This window comes from Anser cygnoides, chromosome Z, assembly GCF_040182565.1.
Source record: "Anser cygnoides isolate HZ-2024a breed goose chromosome Z, Taihu_goose_T2T_genome, whole genome shotgun sequence".
In the NCBI taxonomy this organism is placed as follows: domain Eukaryota; kingdom Metazoa; phylum Chordata; class Aves; order Anseriformes; family Anatidae; genus Anser; species Anser cygnoides.
Genome location: NC_089912.1, coordinates 2,042,472 through 2,066,516, shown reverse-complemented (window position 1 = coordinate 2,066,516; position 24,045 = coordinate 2,042,472). Strand labels below are relative to the sequence as shown.

General features: G+C 34.1%; 1 protein-coding gene across 21 annotated transcripts in view; it reads right to left on the bottom strand.

Moving 5' to 3' along the window:
• KIAA0825 (KIAA0825 ortholog) overlaps positions 1-24,045 on the bottom strand; it is a 259,660-nt gene that overhangs the window by 66,678 nt on the left and 168,937 nt on the right. The gene's annotated exons all lie outside the window — the stretch shown is intronic.

The following is a 24,045-nucleotide window of genomic DNA, read 5'->3' as shown; positions in this document are numbered from 1 at the left end:
AAAAAAGTGAACGCTTCCCACATATACACCTTCTTAATTATTAGGAAAAAAAAATCTTGCAATTGAGTACTGGCATTTTTTAATGCCTTCTGTTGACATTTCCATTGCAAGTCTATCTCAAGGCTAAACTGATTTTGACAGTGGCATTTTATGAAAGAAAAAAATATACTTTTGTACATCTTTCACTTACAATGTATTTCCTGATACTCTAAATAAATCTTCACGGTACCTAAGACATTGGTTTAAAAAATATATTTACGTTAACAAAAATACAATCAAAACCCCACCTTTAATATAGTCTTGTCTTTTTCAGTAACTTCCCAAATCTAATAATCTGCACTCTTTAGGCTATTTCGAGGCACATCAGTAGCATCATTTACATGACTTGTATCACATGAAATTATAGAAAGGATGCTCCACTTGGCATCTGCCACGATTTTAGCTTAAAACAAAGTGCAGCTTCTCCCACATAGCATCCTGATTAAACAAATTAACTATGGCGCTGACTGCAAATGTACACACTAGAGTGTAAAAAATGAACAGATACAATGGCCAAGTCTGTATTTAATTTTAATTAAATTTCATTCGGTAGCTCAATTAATCCACAACTCCAAATGTCAGCAGGACTTAGGCAAATGGAATGACATCTGCTGCACTGCACACTGACTATAAAACCTTCACTGCATGCTAGAGCTCTGGAAATGCACCAGAAAAAAATGAAATATTCTTAATAAATACATATCGACGTATAGAAGTCTAATTTCAACAGAACACAGGAGAGATACTTGAAAGAACTTGGACAAGGTTTCTTTATTTCACAGTTCTGCCTACTACCGTATATCTAGAATTGTATATGATCATATAATATCAATTTATTTGGAATGAAAATGTGTTATTTTAAAGTGATCCACTAAATGAGATCTCTTATAATACTGTTTGACTTTAAAAAAATAATATATAATAAACATTCAACATTAGCTTTATTTATTGTAACCATTTATTTGCATAGAAATATTATCCAGAAGCTTCTGCTCAAGTTTGAGAGCTGTAGGAAGACACTATTTCTGTCACAGATAACTTGATGCATACTTCTAACAGCATTAAGGTATTTCAATGGTAATCTGACATCTAAATATGTTTACAATGCCAGCCACATGACAGGTGGATTAGAAGAGGAGTTGAGGAATTTGAGTAAGGGAAAAAGAAGACACTAATAGTGAAATTAAGTTCACAGACTTTCTGAGTCACATCATCATATTGGTATCTGTGTTATTCTTTCATTTCATTTTATTGCTCTTTTTTATTCTGAATGAATAGCCTTCATATTAGCCATCAATTTTGATTGAGTTTTATTACTAATGACAGACAAAGCAGGTGTGAATGAGAGAACTAGAGACAAGGCCCCCGTATCTGATATTAGAGAGAGCTTTCTGTAGTCGTAGCTGTGAGGTAAACAAGCAATTTTTAATAAAACATTACTATCCAATTCAATGGAATTTAGTTAAAATACATAACCAGTGCAGAAATCTAAAATGAGTAGGAAAAGCCTGTAATTTATGCATAAAAATCAATTAAGACTTTTCCATTTTCCAAATAGTCTGTGGTTTCATTCAAAAAAGATAAAATAATGTTGAACTGCATGATAACGGCTGCTCTGTCATAAGATCTTACTTCTGCAAATACTTGAGTCAGTTGGATGCCATTCACAGGACAGAGGCTGTCATTTATTTTTCAATTTAATGATCTGTGTATTTTTTTCCTCCCCCAATTGATAATCATTGAATATGCTAAAAGTGAAATAGAAGCTTCCATGTTTTCCTGAAAAAATATCATTATAAGTCCTTCCAGCAATATTAAACTGTGTTTTTTTGCAACTCTTGCATATTTTGGGTGGTTGTAAAATTATCAGCTGAACCAAGGAAAATATAGTGTCATGTACTGAAAACAGAACTTTACTCTTCAAACGTTTATTTTTAATTGGGTGGGTAGATTAAATGATTTTAATGAAGGTACTTAGATATAATAAGCAAAAAATTATAATAAAAAAATACACATTGTTTTCAGGACTGAATTCCTTTCAAAGGATGAAATTATTTCTGTTCCCTTTTTACCCCATACATTTTGAGCTTACTTCATAGAAAATGCAACTAAGACAAATATTTCAATTTTAATCTTTGCACTACTCAAATCTGAACACCACTGTACTGAACAATTTTACAATTCTGTAATCAACTAAAGCACTAAGTTCCTTAATTTTTTTATTTTTTTTTTTTACTTTTAATATTGCTTTCACAAAGGAAGCTGTCTCTGTCTCTGTCTCTCTGTTTCTCCTGTTCAAAAAACCATTTCTCTAACATATGAACCTACTTTAGAGGCAGCCATATCTCTTGATGTTAAACTTCTCAACAAATTTAGAATCTCCACCTAACAGAATAGCTCAAAATGGCCTAACATTTTCAAACGGCTCCACAGCTTTTTATGTATATATTAGCAATAAAAGATTGCATTTTTATGACTGCTTGCAAGGGTAATATCTCCAAATATTACAAAGCAATATTTTACAAATAGATTTTAATATATACTTAAACATAAACTTAATATATACTTAGAGCTCTAAATCTATGTAAAGCATTCTTTCCTTAAAGTTACACGAGCTCATAAAAATAATTATCAGTTCACAGTTTCTTCTGAGGTACTTAAAGACATGAATCCCAACACCAGTGAAGTCAACAGCAAAACAGCTACACATATCAATGATGTTAAGATTTGATCCCAGATCAAATAAGTTTAATTTTCAGCATCAGTGTAATTCTTCAGTTCCTAAATCTAGTCCTTCATCTACAGTGACTATATGACAGACAATAGGTTTTTAAGTATTGAACTAATCACAGTTGTTTTTTTTGTTGTTGTTGTTTGTTTTTTCCTTTTCCAGAGGGAATTACATAAGGAAATTTCACATAACTACCACAAGGCACACTAACATGTGAGCCTGAGAAAAAAAGTACCAGCTCGGAGGTAGGGCATGGCAGAAGAGCCTGAGGAAGGATCACACTGACACTGATTTGGCAAGTGAAGATATGCACTTTGTTGCATGATTGTTTAGTCTGTAATTTTCTTTCCACTGTGGCTTTCCTGTCATGCTCTTATCCTTTTTATCCTTAGTACGTTTTGTTTTGTTTTTTTTCTACATCCCCTTTTAAATTTTTCAGAATATTGTCTTCCCCTCTTTATCTTTTTAGGGCTTTCTTTTCATCTTTTGACTTCTTACTTGAAACAATATCTGCAAGCATCTCTTTTCCAAGTTCTAATTCAAAATTGATTTGGTCTTTTTAGTAGCTTTATGTTAGTGCTCTCAAAAGATTATTCCATTGTCTGGAATTCAAGGAAAATTTCATCTGTATGTTTAAAAGATCTGGGATTTTCCAGAGGTCTTGTTCATAAATCAAAATTAGGAAAGCTTATTGAAAATTAAAGAAAACAAGTGTAATAAAAATAATCATATTTACCTGAAAATAGCTAATGCCATAAAATAATATGAAATCATAGTAATGCAAATGAAACAATTAATGTGAATTTGTGGCTTTGAAACAGTCATCTGAAGTGAAATATACACACTGAACAGGTGAAAATGTAACATAGTCTTGTCCAGTTCCACAAAAATATGAAAAAGGGCCAGCTACAGGAACCTGAGATGCCTTAAGCACACATCTCCCACTGTCATCACAACGAAGGCCAGGTGCCCATTACTCTTGTTCCCAAGAATATCCAGAACTTCCCCTGCTTGGGCCCCTTTGTATCATTGCATGATGGCATCCACCTGAGATCCAACTTCCCTCTTCCATATTTATGTCAACATCCATAATCCTTCCGTGTCAAAACACTGACTTCTATAAAGATAGGATGTTCAGGAATACTGATTTTATGGAACCAAACGTGTTCTCCAAACTGAAAATTAACATTCATGCACAAAATAAGCATTACTGCAATAGCAGCAAAGACAGTCAACAAAATGCTTTCATTTTTACCTTGTGTCACTACACTGCACTACACATAAACATGCTCAGTTATTTAGCCTCCTCTACCACTGTCAGCAGGACCGATGATTACTAAAGAGTACCACATATACTCTTCAGATGTCTGCTTAGTTCTTCTCCTACCTAGGCACAAAAATCGCAAGCTATCAGACTGACAGAAAAACCTGGATGATATCCATCTACATTGCTCCAGCTATCAGCAGTCACGAAGGAAGAACCTATTAAAGGCTACAAGAACTGCAGTGTCTATTCAAGTTAATACTCCCAGAGCTTCTACTTCTGATATCCAAAAAGCTGCTCCACCACATCCCCTGCTGTTGGTGTCACTGTAAAATTTCAGGTAATGAGGTAAGGGGCACACTTGGGTTCTTTATATGCCAAGATGAGGAAAATTAATTTTAATGCTAAAAAGATGGGAGTACCGGTACAGACGGCCACTAAATGCTTCCAGCTGCTCTACGGTACTGGAATCTGGAAGGGGAATCCTGTTATAAACAAAGCAAGTACAGAACAGTCTCTTATATTCCATTAGTGCAAAAGGAGTATAGGCAAAAAAGCAGCTTTGCAAAAGGAATACAGGAAAAATAGAAGTATAAATGAAAAGAAGGTATTTCTCTATGATAGCTGCAACAAATATAATTGCTCAGGAAAAGAAAATGTGTAAAATAAAAATGTTTCTGGAAAGAACTGTGATAGAAGTTGATCATCCTCATGATTGGGTCAATCCCCAAAAGAATTTTCTGTTCTTACTGTTTATTTCTGCTTCCTAGTTTGTAGCCAAACAGAGCAGATTCGATTTGAGAACAAATGTTAACGTTTAATTATTCTTTTGTGTTTATTCATTGGCTGATGTGTGGACAACAGCGTCCACTTAAAGAAAATTGGACATTATAAACAAGAAAAAAATATTACTATATATGTATATATATTTTAATGACAGAAGGGAAAGATATAGATTATGGATCCAGGTGCTTTTTGTTCCTTTGAAAATATTTTTCCTTGATGTTTTGTATTCAGATTTTACTTTTTCTACAGAAAAAAAAAAAAAGTTTATTTTCAATGCAGCACCTTTTATTACCAAACTTTGTAAAAATTATTTTTGTACTTTGTAAGCAGAGGTACAGCTTGCACTTATTTGTATATGTACCACATTGGTAGTTTTATTGATAGGGTGGACACTTTTGCTTCTAGGTCCTAGAATTCTCTTATGATTTTAAAATCATTACATCCCTTAAAAAAATAAAATTAGAAAGAATGTGGTATATACAAGCTTGAACACAAGCTTTAAAAATTCAAACAATGAAAATTCAAGGATCTTTTCACAACTTTGCTGCAATAAGCTTTTTTAATGCAGATAAATATTATAACTTCTCTAAGATTTGTTATGTTAAAAGCTACGTATCTGTAAAAATAAAACATACACATTTCTCAATTACTAATGCTAAAATTTTGAAGTTGATAAGAGTCACCCACATCTAGAACATAAAATATATATACTAAAAAGCTTTCACTTGCCTCTTGGCTAATTTCGTAATTATTAGCAATATTAATACAATTGAAATACCTAAAGTTTACAAATCTTTACGGAGTATGTAAAAAACAGATATAAAGCTCCAGCCATCAAAATAATATACAGAACATTTACAAGCACACTTCATTTGTACACTATTCTCCAGTAACAAAAATCAGTTTTCTGCATTTCTATTGTTTACATTTTTCCCCCAAATTTTAGGTAGAGAGAAGTGTTTTTTATTTACTCTAAATGTTATGTTCTAAATCAATGAGCTGTGTTTATTTCTAGACAGACAATAGCACTACTGCTAATCTGCCTGCCACTGACTGTCAAACTTCTACCACTCTTCAGTGTGAAACTCACAGGGAATATCACAAACTGATATGCAGACAGGTAAAATGAACACCTGATTTTCATCTTAGACTCACCATGTACCCACCGTTATGCATTTTCTCAAACATATTTTTATATTAAATGTATGTTTGGAAGAAAAAAAAAAAGAAAGAAAGAAAGAAGACCTATTATAATATTATAATACACCATGTGAAATCTGAGTTAATACTTAATAGGTCAAAAATATATACTGCTCATTCTGACTGTGTAACTCATTAACTAGGGTTATTGTCTTATTGCTATAAGGCCGAAAAGGCCAAAAAACAGACGAGAAATATCAGTATTGTAATGTTTTACTATATTTTGAAGTTGATACTGTCTTCTCTTCATAGCAACTGAACCCAAATAAGCACTTGTCCAAATCACTCTGAAATGCACAATAGTTTTCACGAAGACGATAGCTTCAGTGTGACAAGCAACAGTTCATAGTCTGCCCCGCAACTCAGACAACTTTGTTTTGCAGTTTATCACTTTCGTGAACTCTTTATGGATTTTAAAGCCTAGTCGACGACAATGCCTAGTATTACTACTACTATTACTTACTACTACTACTACTAATAATAATAATTCTAGAAACCTATTGCCTAAGTAAAATTGTCAACTCTGACTGCAGAATGACAATGAATTTGAGAACACACTGACCAGAGTCAGGTCTGGGTGGAGATGACAGGGGCATCAAAAGCACGCACACGAAATTTGCCAGGTAAGAGAGGAGAAAGGAGGGAACCTGGGTGGACACAGTATGTGTCACAGGACATGAGAAAAGTCCAAAGCAGAACATGCAAAAGGAAACGTCAACCAGAAATCATTTGTGTAAATAGAAAAAAGGTAGCAAGTTTTACCAGCAGAAATTTTGAATCAACATTTCATTATAAAATTTCAAAACAAATTTTCATAAATGTGAACAAATTATATTGCTACATTACCCTGAGTTTACTTGTGAACAAGTCTTCTTTCTACTTTAATCATTTTATTAATGTTATTTTCTTCCCTTTCTACTGGTAAACAGTAGTTTTGAAAGATTCCCAACTCTATAGAGACAAAAGTTTATTGCTATTTTAAATCAAAATTGCATTCTTCATTTGCCAAATCTCCATATATTGTGTACTCTGCTAATATTACACTTTTCTCCTCATCAGAAATCATCTTATTTTCTGGTTTGCAAGAGGAGTATCAGATTCAAATGAGTGATCACAGTGGAATCATGTAAGGAGATACAGTTCAAAAGCAACACATTTGGTGTTTGGTAACATAGGTCGTTTTTATGAGTTTTTCTCTTTATATATGCATGTGTATGCATGTGTATGTATACACTTATTTTAAAGTCAGTAAAAAGCTATTCAAGACTGCTATAGAATATCTTAACATAGTAGTAAAAACTGCGAAGCTGCACAGCAAAAGAGTCAAAAGGCTGAGCCACATGAAGGAAATTGAGGTACAAGTGCACACTACACTAGTATACACTAGTACACAAGGCTGAATGAGCTGATGAAAAAAAAAAAAAAGCTTTAATGTCTGATTGACACATACCGATATTTCTCAGATTTCATTTCTGCTGTTACCTTTGAACTTTCTGGTCTGTTTTCAAGCAAGCTCCTTCTCACTACATCTGCTTAATTTTATAGCCTGGCTCACCTGCACATGCTGGAATCAAGTTAACTGTTTGGACCGATGCTAGATCAATATGCAGCTTATCTCTATAAGACAATGTGAAGATGTTAAGTCTTCTTGTGCCATATCATTTTATTCACAAGAAATCACTTATTCATAATGAACATTGTGTAATGACCTGGACACAGTATCTACAGACCACAGGAGAAATCAGTTGTACAGAGCTCAGAACATTATGAGGAAAATGATGGGAACTTAATAAAACAATGCAAAACACAAGAATAAAGAAAATACGGTATGATCACACTGACGTTTTTGGATGATATAACACTGTTTAAGTAAAATACTTTAGCATGTTAAAGCTATAGTCTGTACTATAATAATAATAATAATAATAATAATAATAATAATAATAATAATAATAATAGTTTTATTAAGACCTCCAATCCAAATGGAGGAAAGCATTTTTCTGAGAAGAAGGAAAGGTATAAGAATTTACACAATAACCCATTTTTTTATGCACAGGTTCTGAGGGCAAAGAATTGATTCCAAAACCTCTGTGGTCCTGGTTCCATTGTCAAAGCTATGTGGGCAGACCTGTCCTGTCCCACATTGAACTTGTTGGGCAATGAAGGTGGTCTACATGCAGGCACTGGTCACTGTGAATCTGGCTAACAGATGAGAGTGCTCTCCAGTATAAAGGTTTATATCCTGGGTTATTATTACTACTTTTTTTCTGTTTCTTCTGACTATCTCCTTTTAACACGACAGAAGTGTTTAACATTTATTCTAACATTGAAATCATTGGCTACTTATGCACAGGAAGCAAAAGAAACTGTAAAATGGTTGTTCGAATCCTATATAGCTACATTGACCTAACAAGAAAATGTTTTGTATAGGACAAGTAGCTTGCATACAGAAGCTATCACTTGTTCTTATACATAGCAGGAACAATAAAATATTATTCCACCCCCACAGATGAATTGTCTGAACAACCTTTCTAATGACAGAACCAAGCAAAAGGGGATACAATTAAATTCAAATGAATAGATGTATGTAGTATGCTCCTTGAGTTGTGTTGGACATTCTGTGTGGCGTTCACGTTGTTTTACATCAAAAAGCAAGACCTCCTGGAAGTCTTCTTTATGTCTCATTAGAATTACCACAAATTCATCCCAAGTAATCACTGTTTATGGACGTGTATGTATCACACGCTACCACTATACCAACTTCTCAAGGAGCAATAACTAAAAAGTAAGAAAATTACCTTTCTTAAAATTACGTATTTTTACAACACTGAAAGAAAGAAAGAAAAAAAAAATATATATATATATACAGACAAATACAGACTTCTTGAGGGCTTGTTTAGAGATATAGGTATTTCTGACATTACAGACAAGGACATCATAAAATCAAATTCCCCTCAAAATTAACAAATAACCATATCAGCCTATGAAGATGAACCTTGTATTCAAGAACAAAAACACACTATAATCATAAACATGATGTCAGGAAAAATTGATTCTGTTGTAATTGTATGCTTCATGTGAAAAAGGACGTCTCAACTGTAAATCTGTAGATTTTATTAAAATAAATAATAATAATAATAATTTTTAAAGTATTTTAAAACTTAGTTTATATTATTAATTGTACCATGAAATTAATACCATTAAACATCATATTTCACAAACGCATTTAAATGTCTGGGGCATAAAGGTTATTACCCATTTATACCTTATTAGATGCTTCCCTTTCTTCCATAACACTGTTCATCTGGCTTACACTTCATGCTCAGGTCATGCAGATTGGAGCTGACTCTCAATTACACAAAGTCTTTCTCCAAAGATGACAGTCCAAATACAGTAGAGATAAAATACATCAAGGTTTAAAATAGGTCCGTTCAGCCCCACTGCCGCTTCATCATGAAATGATATAATTCACTGAAGCTTCTGCCTAGCCTAACATATGTTCTATTCACAGCCTGCGTCACTCTTCATTTGTAATTATTTCCCTCTTTTTCCCCCCATCTTGTAATACTTTGCTTGGTTGAAGACAAATACTGAAAGGAAAAAAGAGTATTATCATATGATGACCTGTTCCAGGGTGTTAAGTCCCTGTCAAGGTTTGATTTTAACATGGGGTATTGATGACAGTACATCAATTCAGGCATCATGTCTGGAATTAGACTATATTAATTATCACTTGAGTGCAGTATGCATGAAAGTGCTGTTTCATTGACTAAAAGGATTTGACTGAATAAAAATCCATTTCTCATCTGGTTGCTTATGGATAAAGACATTTTTTCTCTTTGCTGTGGATTGTTCTTTATTAAATATGATATTTATAAGATTGAATAGACTGTCTCATTCAACAACAGATATGAATATTTTTAAACAAAGGATATTAAATCCATTGTTTTGTTGACAAGTGCTAAATGATGTATCAAAGTCTACAGTTCAGACACTGCATAGCAAAATACAAAGAGTATATATATGTATATATATATATTTGATTAAAACAGTATTTTAAAACAAAAAGAAATATAAAAAAAATTTATAATGGCATATAGGTGAAAAAATCCCATAATTTAATTTCATTTCCACTTAAAAAGAAAGTTTTTGTTAATGTTGAGAACTATTACTGTTTTTTTCATTTAATAAAGAAGAAAAATGAATTTCAAAATCACTGAAAAAATTGTTAATGCAATATCATTACCCAGAAAATTCCTGCTTTATAGACTTTACCATGTAAATTATGAATTAGCTGCTGAGTAACTGAAAAGAGATAAAAATATGAATTTTCAAGTGTAAGTATCCTCAGAGACAGGTTAACCAGCATATGGTAATACAATTACATTAAAAAACTTAGCTTTCTGATTTATTTTGACTGATTATTTTTTTAAGTTTGTCATTTTCAGTGATCATCCAGAAACATGAGTTTCCAGTCTTCACTTCAGGTGACTTCCTTAACTTTGGGTGACTTCCTTAACTTTAGGTGCTTCGCTATTTGTATTGCTGTACTGAAGTGTCACAAAACATCACCATGTTAAGGCCATTGCATAGACTTTCCTCATGGCACCCAAACCTCCTTTAGTGCAACCAAGGTTCTTCCGTTCTTTGTTCCATCCAGCTGTGCTGGGATATGTTGTTGGGAGAAACTGAAACTAGAAGAGTGGGACTTACTGGAAAGCCTTCTACTTAACTGCTGTTGATACACAACACAAGCTGTTGATACATGAATTTGGATTATGAATTTATTTAGCTATGTTTAACTAGATATGAAAACTGTGTTTATCTATCTATATCTTTATTTAGAATTTTCCTTAGAAACTTCATACAGACGAGAACCACTATATGCTGTTAATTTCTAAAAGCCACATTATACAATTAGACCACTAAGGAAGTGGAAGAAACTATTTCATTGATTAATAGGTATCAATAGTTTTGGTAAACCCTTCAATTAATAGTATAATACACATATGGAAATTGAAAAAGATACATTCCCAACATTTTCCATTTTGTTTAATCACAGTACTCAAATACAACAGAGATCAGGTTTAGGCAGTTTTAAAGAATCACAGGGATTAAAAAATATAGCCAACCAGAGAGGGGAACAGGAAATATATACATATATGTATATATTATCCAATGTTTCAATAAGCAATGAGTTTCAATAATGATAAGTTTCAATAAAGGAATAAGGTAGAAGATGATAATGATCATTAAGAAGGCATCAGAAAAGGCATTAGCAAATCACAAAGATCTTCCTATCAGCTAGCAGATAATATATCACCATAGCAGGCGATGCAGAGACTTTTTGCTTCTAGACTTTAGGAAGGGTATTAAACTTCAACCAATGAACCCTGTGGGATCAACAGTCAGTGATTTTCTCGGTTTGGTAGGGATATTTACATTCTGATCCTTTATATTGTACTAGGCCTCTTTCCTTTCCAGGCCACAGTATCCAGAAACTCTCACTTACTCTTCCTGTCACAGGCCGTGATTGGTTCTTGCCTTCCCTCAACCCTTTACCAGTGTACCCACACGAGTCTCTCACTTCTCACTCTGAACTTCCTTTGCTGGAGAATTTCTCTCCGTATTTCCCTAAAGGACTTCAAAGTTGTGCCTGAATCCGAGCTGTGCTGAGCACGGCTGTATATGGTAACATCTGTAGTGTTATGTATGACAGTACCTAAGATTTCAGAAAATTACCTGAAGTAAAAATTAAATCTTTGTTTCTTCCAGAAGAAATCAAAAAAATAAAACATGCAAATTGATAGGGCAATGTTTTCTTAACTTTTGAATGCTTGAAATTCAAAAAACGTCAAGATTGCTTACCCTTATAGAGGAGCATGACGTGACATAGTGACAGGTAAGTATGATCACGCTGGCTTTGCCTTCTGTTTTGTGCTCCCAGGTGAAAAGCCCATTGCTGCTAGCTGATAGGCCTGTGGCAGCAGAGGTGAAACCAGCTAGCCTTCTCCCTTCTTCACTTCTTAACTGGTTTGTGTACATATCACATCCTTTGACTGCAATGCCTTACAATTCTTACAGCCTTTGCACATTAAAAGCCAACTGCTTGTTCCTTGCTTTTGAATGGCGTCTGCAGAAAAGTATGATGTGAATGAATGGCACCATTCATTCAAATCAAAAGGGAGCCAGAGAGTTTACTGTACAAAAATGAGAGTGATTGACAACAGAACGCTGCATAGGTTATGCAAAATCAGGGAGGCTACAACGTGGGAATGAATGAAAGGGAACTGTGTGCTGAATGGGTGACTCACCACACCTACACCCTGCAGCGAGGTGCTTGCAAATATCTTAGGAACAGTCTCAGTAAAACATCATTATGCCAATGGTTAAACTCCATCAAACCCTAGGAAACTACAGAGATTATTTTAACACTTTAAAACGTTATTAAGGGCATTATTTTAAAATACTTTTCCTGATTAAATACGAACTGCAATCTGCCACCTCAGAAAAACTGCCAATAGAGCTCCATGTTTATTTGGATGACTCAGTGATCAAATTAAATCACATTATCTTTGATCTTTTGGTTACGGTGATGTAATCAAGAAACTTTTGATCTGAGAGTAACATCTTTTAGCTTGCAGCTGTCTTCTATGAATATTTGCTACATATCCATCTTTATATGTATAATATAGTCATTGCTTCCTGTTGAGAAGTAACATGTTTTCATATCTTTCACAAAGTAAAAGGGGCATGACAAGGAAGAAAACAATATGCTTTGGGGTAAGAAACAAACATTTGCCAAGACAGGCTGAGAGAAAACATATTCTGACTGCCTCAAAATGTCTGAGCCTTCCACCACTACAGTCACAGAAACATCGGGAAAAAAACGATCAGCTAAAGAAAATCGGACAAGGATTAGACAAGACAGCTAACAATTCCTTTTCACATGACCTTGCATTTGAAATGAATCTGAACCCAAGATCTAAACATACAAGAAATCTGGTGTCACATTAAGATGATGCATTTGATCATGTTAATATTAAACATATTAATACTGTTACTAGTATCATTATCAAATATAAAACATAAAAACAAAGATCTGTGAACCAGATATATAAAATGGAAGACAAAATATGCCGCCACTGTCACATCTTCCACACAGACCATAAGCCAGTGCTATTAGCAAGGAAAAGTGGAGCTGAGCCACTGCACATTATTAAACTTTTTTTTTTTTTCTGACTTGTTCTCATTGATTCCAAAGATATTGCTGCTTACCCTCCAACATTTGCTCTATAGATGCACATTTGAAATCAATGAATCTGTAACCATGTAGGAAAGTTTGTGGGAGGGTCAACACAGATTTTTTTTTTTTAAATCCCACTCAAGGAAAAAATGCAGGCAGGTATATGAGACTTTTGTGCACAAAAAAAATAAATAAATTATTTGGTTAAAGCTGAAAATATTGTTTCCTTGGTATGTATAATCAACCATATTCCACTGTTTCAAAATAGATTTATAGGTTTACAGTTTATATTAAGTATAATAGAGAATACTTGTACTAAAGAAGTTGCAACAAAACCTTTTCAGGGATATAGCCATGAATCTTTTGTTTTTTTGAATACAAAAAAAACCCAACAAACTTCAATATTTATGAAGATGAGAACAATCATATAAGAAAAACAAGAACAGAAATTGGGCTAGTTATTTAAGAAATTGCTGCATACCTTCACATGGCTAAGAGGGACTCACAAACTCTGATCTCACACTGAGGTAACTCAGTTAAAATTGCTGCAGTGAGACTGCACTGAGATGTCAAATATTTTTATGTAAACTATTGCCATAAAATTAAAAAAAAAAAAAAAGAAGAAGAAGAAGGAGCACTTCCAACATCTTATATACTATCCAAATACTTTCACATGCTGTCCTTTTTTACTAAAGCAAGCATCCTGTATATTCAAACAGTAAAGCATTGATCAAATACATATATATTTAGCCATGAGAGGTCGATATTACTCAGAACACCAGTGCCAAGTAGCTGCCTAGTTTTGCTGATGAACAGTACCTCTCAAGAATTTTATACATCTGCATTCTTACTGCCTTCTTGGTGTCTTATGACTTTCTGTAACAACTTCGGACTCAAATGAAGCAAACAATCAAACTCTGGATCAAATGCTTACTGAAGAGACCAACATTCAGAATGTTACAATCAAGCCAATCTTTTAAACCGTTCATTGTCATACTAAACAGTGGCCAAAGATCATCATCCTCCATGACAAGAAAATCAATTAACAATTTTGACTTGACCAAAATTCCCCAATTCCAACACATTCTTCTGCCTGACAGAGAAAAATAGCATTAAGCCCGTAAACTAAAGAGCAAGAATTTACTGAGTAAGTTATTCTTGTACACTGGCCTCAACCATCACTTTATTAACCACCTTGCACATAGCAGGCACTTACATTTTTGATTTACTGATATTCTGTGGTAAATGGTAAATGTGGTAAATTTGTGCACAAATAGCAGAACATAAAAGCTAGCGTGCAATCATTTTCTCAAAGGTTATGCTGAAGCTTCATTATAGGCCAAGATTTTTTTTTTATTCTGCCTCCATTGCATCTGGCAAGGTCTATCTCAAGGAGTTATTCAGAAAATATTTTCTATCAATCATGAGAAACTTCAACTTGTGCCAGAGCCAAACAACTACCATTACATGAAACTTCTATTCTGTTCTATGTAGAGTAATAGAAATGTATTGAGGAAGACTACTCAAAAAAAAAAATTTTTTTTTTTTACTATCTAACCTTTTCACAATTCATTATATTCACTCTTCAGGTAGTATTGTGCAACAAAAGGGCTTCAGTCCAAAATATGTGAATCTCAGTAGTGCCTTTCTGTTTTGCATCTGAGCAATAAATATCAATTGTCAGTACAGACTGGAACAGTGAACATAGTGCTTCAGGAAAAACCTTCACTTTTTCTTTCAAAAATAAAGTAATGTCAGAATGAAACTTCGGCAAAAATACTCTGAGATTACATTAATTCTTGTTAACTTTTGCTCACCATTAACTTTCTCTTTTTCAAATGAATTCCTTCAAAACTTATTGAAAAGTCAAAACAAGTGTATTTATTAAAAAATGTTAAAGACTTGTTGAAAGTTGTGCAGAATATGGAACTGAGAGCGGCACTGCTGTGTAATTTTCTCTGCCAGTAGATAGTGGTTGACATTCATTCTAATCTTTGGATGTCTCCACAGCATTAATGCTATTGCCATGATTTGTAATACTATTGACTGTAAATAATGGCTAACTCTTCGTGAGAGAATTCCCAGTTAACTTGCTCAAATGCAGTGAGTCATTCCTCAATGTGCCTCACTCTATTTCTAGACAGTATACTAAGTCCTACAACTTTCTTTTCATTTCTTCAAGCACCCACTAAATGATTGGGAAGAAATATCACACAAGGAAGAATCAGCAGTATATTGATGATACTACACTGTTATGTATCAATCACTACCTACAGCTATATCAATATCACCTACTAGTCAATGGGTAAAATCAGATCAGAAGTAGAGAGAGAGAGCTGTGTGATGGGGAACGAAAAGAAAGACAGATAAGCAGAAAGAAAGCATTTCTAATGGTTCCCAACAAAGGTACAGTTTCCTTTGCTTTAAGGGAGAAATACATAATATTGGTCAATTCAATTCATGGATTAGAAGTACTCTTGGATTTTTCCCTGACGCTAAGTTTCATCCATTACTAATGCCTTCAATTTCTTGTTGCTAGGAAACTTCTTCCAATCCTGGTGGATGATCATAAGATCATAGGAAAATTCAGGTTGGAAGGGACTTCAGGAGGTCTTTAGTCCAACCTCCTACTCAAAGGAGGGTCAGCCATGAGGTCAGAACACCGTTATCCAAAAATGGCTGAATGAGTGATGTCTTAGCCTCATTACATGTACTTCTTAGTGAGGCTATCTGTAATAATTGGACACAACATTTCCATTCTAAAAACTTGCTCATATAGTGCATTTTTTCCTTAACAAAATGTGCATTCTTAGCATTAGAATTCATAGCTAGGGTATTCTTACCTCTGAACACCTCCACTTTCCACAGTGGTTTCCCCTAGAGTTTAAATAATGTTCAAAGTCTGTTCAAATATTGAAAGGATGTCAGCTGCTCACCTAAAAGACTGACTAAAGCTAGACAGTAGTCTTCTGACCTAAAGAAACTCTCACAAAAGGGAAAAAAGCCTTCTTGGGGATAGTCTGAGACTACAAAATGCCTTCCCACAGTGGCTACAAATCATCAGAAATCCCATCACTCCAAGAATAATGTTCACTTCTGTGATACTGTATTTTTATGATCAATTTGTATACCTATATACACTTCTGTACGTAAAAAACTACGTTTACTTGTACATATTTCTTGCTCTTGCTAGATGTACAGAGCCTAGTATGTTTTAAAACAAACAAACAAAAAAAACAACAAAATGACAAGAACATTAAAAATATTTAGGTATTCCAATGCACACGTGTTGAATGAGAGAATGAGAGAAGAAAGAAACTTTCTAGCTTCACAAACTGATAGTGTACAAAAACTTTCTGCTTTGGGCTTCAAATCCATGATCCTCAGCTTATACATGCAGAACTTGAATCTCATTAAGTGTCAGATAAAGGCCTACCTTTACTAGGAAATAACATTTCCACAATTGAAATTTAGAAGAAAAAACAAACAAACAAAAAAAAACCCACAAAAAACAAACAAACAAAACAAAAAAAACCCCACAACTTGTCAAAAATAAGGAAGGTTTCCAAAGAGAAGCTTCAGATAATCAGGATACTTAGTAATCAGGTATCTGGAACAGAAGCTTTTACTTTACACTAGAGTCACTGACAGTAAGAAAAAACTGCTTCATAAAAGACCAAAAACATATAACTTTATATCCTAAAATGTACTGCCTTAACTTTTTCTTAATTTTACATATTTTTGGTTTGCAGTCAGTCCTGATGTTCTGGATAAAAAGTAAAATATTGTGAAAAATGAAAGAAACCCTCAAGTTCTGATAACACATGCTCTGTAAAATTTAGAGCCAGGTTAACCTAAATGTTGCCTGTAATAGACGGCACAATTGGTTTATTTGCATATTGAATAAAATTAGCAGTATAAAATATTAAGCATTTTTGATTTATTTGATGCAATTAGTTGGTTTAAATGACAATAGGATTACATTCTTGCTTAATTTCTTCATATTTTCATGTGTCCACTCTCCTGCCAAATAACATATAGGTCACCACACAGACTGGGTAGTAATTAAATCCACTTCCTTCATTATTAACCATTCTTGCTACCTCTCCCTTACAAGCTTCTATGTTGAAAAAAAATTTATCCAAAGTATTTCAACACTTGCTACTTTTTACTAGAGTTTTTCCCACGATAAATTCATTGACTAGCTCCATTCTGTTATAAGGGAATTAGCATTTTTACTTATAACAATTTATCACTGAGGAATTTATCTGCTATAAAGACTGGAAATAACCCCAATATTGGCTAAGGATTTTTCATCTTCATTATAAGGAAGAATTCAGACTAACTAAATGTGTGGACTTGATGTCATCCATGGATTTTATACATGCTATGAATCTTTAAGTGACTTGTACCATAAGAAACATGTATCGTCCCTTTAAGTTTTAATTTTTTGACACTACCATAAAAACTTAGACCCAATATTGAACTGAACTATGAGTTTTTGAGCAACCACATCTGGTGGGAGGTGTCCCTGCTCATGCCAGTGGGGTTGGAATTAGATGGTCTTTAAGGTTCCTTCCAACCATTATAGACATTCCACGATATTTTGATTCTATGATCATTTTTTGCTGTCATGTAAGTCCTGTTTACAAAGGCATGATAAGCATCTCAGAAGCTTTCTTAATATGAGAGATCATCTCATATATCATGGAATATTAAGATTCTGTATTTCATCTTTCCACTTTTTCTGGAAATCTAAACCAACTAAATTCCGACTTATTTTCCAATACTATGGGCATACTACTGGTCCTTTCACTTCTTTAATTTTTTACTAATTATATATATCTGTTGTCTCTTGGGAGAATACAGCTCGAATGTACGTCTTGAAAACAATGTAATTAGATGGTTTTGTTTCTTTGTTTGTTTGTTGCATAATTCATTTTGTTTTGAGTATGACTTGGTGATCTTAACGCATAAATGGTTTTAAAGAAATTACAGATTAACATTTTTTCTACTAGTTTATTTAAATTCATCCACTGAGATATCACATTTATACAAATCCCATGCAATCTCACTTTTATAATTCATTAAGTTTTTTGTTTGTTTGTTTGTTTGTTTTCCTGTAGGTTTAAGAAACAAAATCATTTTCAATGCACTAGCACTCTCCCGAAGAAACTGTGAATAATTTTACTGGGCCACTACTTCATTTTGGCAAGGAAATGGACTGGACTGCTTTAATTGGCAGCTGGAAAGCCTGACTTGCTCATATTGGCTTGCTGCCAGAATATAAAAGAAAGTCCTTGTTTGGGGAACTGCTGGGAAGGAGTGCATTCCTGTTTCTCAGTCAATGACAAATTCTCCTCCCACCTTCCACCTCTTCATTATCTGCTCAGCTGAAGCTACTGGAAAGGCATCTTTTACTAATTGATGATGATAATATTACATAACATTTACAGGCCTCTTTCAGAATTGTGACTTCATTGTTCCATCCCAACAGAATAAATTCATAGTAAGATTTACCTTGTTACTAAAATCATGTTTACAGTGTTTTACAGTAGCATGTCAGCTACAAATCAGGACCAGTTTTGTCCTGCAAATGAAATTCGTATTTTACTGAAGAGTAACAGTGATTTATGGTGGGTTAGCAGAATGTAAAAGAAAAAAAAAAAAAAAATAAAGGAGCAACATGTTCCTTATCTTGCTTGCAGGCAAACAGAGGTTATGGTATTAAAAGTCTTAAAATCATTTTATTGCATGCTTGTGGTTCCTGCTACAGCTACAGGTTTTGTCTACTTTTAGTTCCTGGCTAAATACGTCAAGGAGAGCTGGTTGCATGTCTTTCCTGAGTTTATTCTGTTTGTCATTGTCCTGTCCAGCAGTGATGGTCTTCCCACTGGATGCTGGTGGCTGTAGGGTCCCAGGTATGGAGGTGGGACTTGAAGCTCAGTAAGGGTTCAGATTTGCTACTATTACACCAATCATACTCTTTAGTGTTCAGCACTGCTATCCCTAAGTATCATCAACAACTAACTAGTAAAACACTATCTGAATACGGTAGAGAAAAGCACTTTGATAAGAAAATACAATTGAAACCATCAAATAATCACTTCACAAACCATGAAAAGTAGGACAGTATGCCAGAAATGTCTTTTTTGCAAGTGATATAAAATATAGTTTGAAAGACAAAGAAGAGGCATTGGACATCAGGTAGATCTTTACTGCTATAAGAATTACCCAACATACTAACACTTTAGATTCTGCATTCCTATGTATATTTTTAAGCAGAGTGGTTTGAAATAATTGTTTCCTCTATTTCAAATAAAGAGTAAATCAATACTTTGGGTCTATTTGAACCTTTGGCCTCATTTTCTCAGTTTAGGCCTCCCAGTGAAGGTGAATAGTAAGATCCCGTCTAGGATTTACCCTGCATTAAGGAAGAGCACAAAACTGGGATATACAGGTCTTACGTGTCCCTTCACACAGACTCTATTGAAAAGTGGAAGCATCATGGAGAGCAGCATGAAAAGTCTGGATGACAGGTGTTGAGTGATTAAATATCTCCAGCTGGAAAGTCCACAGGATCCTGAGCTAACATGCTAGGAAAGACAAATGACTGCCTTTATTGTACATTAATTTATAAGACATGTTTTGTTTGCACTAGAAGTTCTTTGAGGGTATGTATTTTTTCAAATTTGGATTACAGAGTAGCGAATGCTGATGGGTGGCACTGGTAGAATCCTGGTTTTCCACTCTTCCTGAACAGCATGAGAAAAGATCTTTCAGGGGTTTGAGAGTAAGAAGGAACCAGGGAGTATTTTGTTCTTGGCTAGTTCTCCCAGGGACTCAGAAAAGTCAACAGAAACTATCATCTGCTCTCTCTGACACTTTAAAACCCCCGAGTGGAATGGTGCTACACACTACTCATAGCAGCTATCACATAACAGGCACTGGGGGAGCTGCTAAATCACTTGGACAGGAAAGCAACAGCTACTTCTCAAAGAGTTTCCAGCCTAAGCTGATGTTTAGGGGAAGGCAACAAGCAACAAAGAAACAGACACTTGACTCAGGTGGCTCTATTAAACAACCACAAGAGTTTCCAGTAAAATACATTTTCCAATACACAGACATATATTTCCAATATATCTTTTACCATGATAAATATTTTTCCCTGGCAGAACTAATTTCAAATATCAAAACACAGAACTCATAGAGCCGCAGATGGCTCCCGGAACAAAGACAGTTACTCCTGGTCATGAGCACAGTCCAGCAAGCTTCTGAACCTAGGTTATAATCCCAAACCTCACAATGGTTAAATCACAGTTAATCACAAAATTTATCACAGCTGTCAGCCACTGGAATGTGATTCTGCTAGAGACGAGATATCAGTACTGATGCACATGAGTTCCTGTGTTTGTATGGCCAGGCAGGTTTTCCCATATTGTACTACACACTTTCAGCTAACAGCTTGCACAGTTGGATTGCGGAGGAATCTAACCTTGTCTTAGCCTGAATGTGTGTGTCTCACTCTCCAAAGTGAGGCAGCACCAAAACATTTCACAAAGTTTTATTGGGCTTTCTCAATTAGTGTTCATTAACTGTTGTATCTCCCATAATGGATGGTAATATACAATGCTGTAGTAGCAAATACTTGTATTGGATTTGTTAGAAATAAGTAAACTGGACACTCCATGAATTTAGTTTTTTCCATGAGTGATAAACCCATCTCTCAAATGAGTGATGAAAAGAATATATTAATTTTTTTTCCAACTCGTGTAGAATATAGGTTCTCAGCTTAAGACTCTGGCTGCAAACTGGAGAACATTTGCATCCTGATGTATCAGAAAGATTTCTGACATGGAAAAGAATGAAAATGTAAGGATATTGATTTCATTTTAAAAATCTCCTTTGAGACTCCTATGGCTACAGTGGATGGATTTCTCAAGACCTTTCAGCTCTGTTCTTATGCTAATCAAGTGTAAAACTTGCACTTTGCTCATCAACTGAATAAAACATTTAATTATACGTATCTAAGGACATAACAGTTATTTTGATGGTAATTTAATACTTCTATACAGCTATGGGTGGGTCTTCACGGTAATCTAGCGAAGTAATGGCAATTTAGCTAGATATACCACTACTAGATTTAAACTAGCTTTCCTAGGGAGTGATAAAAGCAATTGCCAGTAGCAGAGGTTTCAATGCAGATACAGAATCCCCGTGGGACTGAAGATAAATACACACACTGAAAACTTTTTCCAAAGGTCTATACCTATAACGCATACTGCTTAACCAATTAAGGAGTTAACAAAATCTTAAGCATATACTTGTTTTATTGCTTAAAGTTATTTTAAAAAGCTCAGTGTGCACAGTAAAAGATACAAGCTGCAATTTTTTTTTTTACAAAAACATAAAAAAATTTGGAGTAGCAAGGGTGACCTCCAGTGTGCAATAAGTTTATATCATTGCATCTTATATGTAACAAATTACTTTCTTTTCTATTATTAATTTTGATCGTTCTACAAAACCAAATTTTTACTTAATTCATTCTGCACAATACAGAAATTCAAAGCACTGATTTCTCTTTGACCTGTTATTTTCAGATAACATTTTAACTGTCTCTTTACTATTGTGAACCCTATAAAAAAACATGAGCAGTAAAATTAGAAACTTTGTCTCTTCTTCCTATCCAAATGCAGATTATCATGGTCTGAATTTTTGTTCTGGAGTAAGAGTAATGAAATTTAAGATATTATAGAAGCTTTTTTATTTTTAAGAATACAACAGCATTACGGATTCATAGTGCTATGTACAAAATACCTTATCTCATAGTTTCACTTAATATGCATTTCATTGCAAACTTGTCCAAACTTGGAAATATTCAGGAAGTTAAAGAAGCCCACAGTATCTTAACTAGTTATGTAAAAGCTATGCACATGTATTTCAGTAAGCTAACCATTTGGTACAGCATACAATAAACTCCACAATAACCTATAATGAATATCATCTATTCATGAAAAAAAGTAAAGGCCATGTTCCACAAAGTAAATTCATTATACTGATGAGTTTTGTCAGGTGGATATTTTTGAACAAATTCGTTAGTTAATTGGGTATCTTTAAATAAAATTGTAAAAGATATTGTCACAACGAATTCAAAAGTAAGAACATTTTTTTACATTTTTTTTTATTTCCATCATCAATACACAACTTACCTTTTGATGATTAATTTTGAAATAGTTTTTCTAATAAACTAGGGAGCATTTTTTAGCTAACTGCAAGCGCACAAAAGGTCTAATTATGGGTGCCTAGTGGTGCTACTGTCTGTCAACCTAAGTGTCATTCAGGGTCTGTCAGTGTTCCCATTATACATCCCTACTTTCAGAGGGTTATAATGTGAATGTTAAAATTTGCTTCAGGCTGATTCCAGGCATATTGTGCAAGGTATCAGGCTAGAACTGATTATTTTTTTCCTTTTTATTTTTTAAAATTATGGAGTTAAGACATTTTAACCCATACCTACAGAAAAGGTAAGAGTTAGCAGGAGCATATACTTTTCCAAATGATAGTGATATAAAAGCAGCTTATTGTTTTAGAAAGTTGAATGCTGCATACTGATTATCTGAATGTATAAGAAAGACCACCATTGCAGCATTTAAGTTAAATGATTTCATTTGCCCTCCTTATTCAACTAATCACGCTATAGACAAAGAACCCAATTTCATGACTGAGGGTAGAGGGAGTTGGCCTTATGGTTTCATTGATCAGCAGACTATGTATTTGTAGGTATTCTTGGAAATACTCTATATTCTAATTCTTCCTTTGGACTTCTTGCACACTATCACATAAGGTATCTTTACATGCCACCAGTATGTAAATACTATATACCATTATACTGCAAGTCCTATACTTTACGATGTTTATAATGAAGATTTCCATAAAGTCACAACTCTGACTTTCTCTACACTGGAAAGCAGTGTGTCATAAACTCAGGATGTCAACAGCAGCACACAAACTATCCCACAATAACATCAAATATGCATATTTTCTCCAGTGCACACTAAGTGCAAGATTGCTAGAGAAAACAAAAACAAAACAAAACAAATAAATCCAAGCAAACTAGAAGAGTTCACGCAAGGAGTCAGTGCAGATTGGCAAGTACTTTGTGAATTCATCTCTGAGTTTACTGAACATGAGAATGTAGAGGGATGTTAGAACTTAGTAACGGCAAAAGGGACATTGATTCTATACACTTTATCAAGGTGAGGACTGATATCAAGGACAGCACATGAACAAAGGTCTTCTTTCTTTCACAGATGGACAGATTTACTAGCATCTTCAGTAAGAAATTACAAAACTCTTTTTTTTTTTAAAAAAAAGAGATGCTTTTTAAAGCCTAACTAGAGCAAAGAGATATTAAAATAACTAACTATATCTCTAAAGAACTGTGGTTCTTTTACACAATCCTTGTCAGAATACCTAATTATAACAGCAACTATGAGTTCTTTGAGGCCAGGAATATATTTTTTATGTTTCAACAAATGGGATTTAAACTCGCTGGGGTGCTGGTACGTCTTTTTAACCAATAAAACAATAAACAAAAATGCAAGTATTTGATTTTATTTACTTATGTGACACCTGGGTATTATTTGTTCGGTAAGGAGGGCAGAGAATGCAAGAAAACACATTCTTCCAGTTCCTTGACAAGATAGATATTGTTGTTTGGCCTACAGTTTTTTGAAGTCTTTGACACCACAAAAATGTTACAAACCAAAATCACTGAAA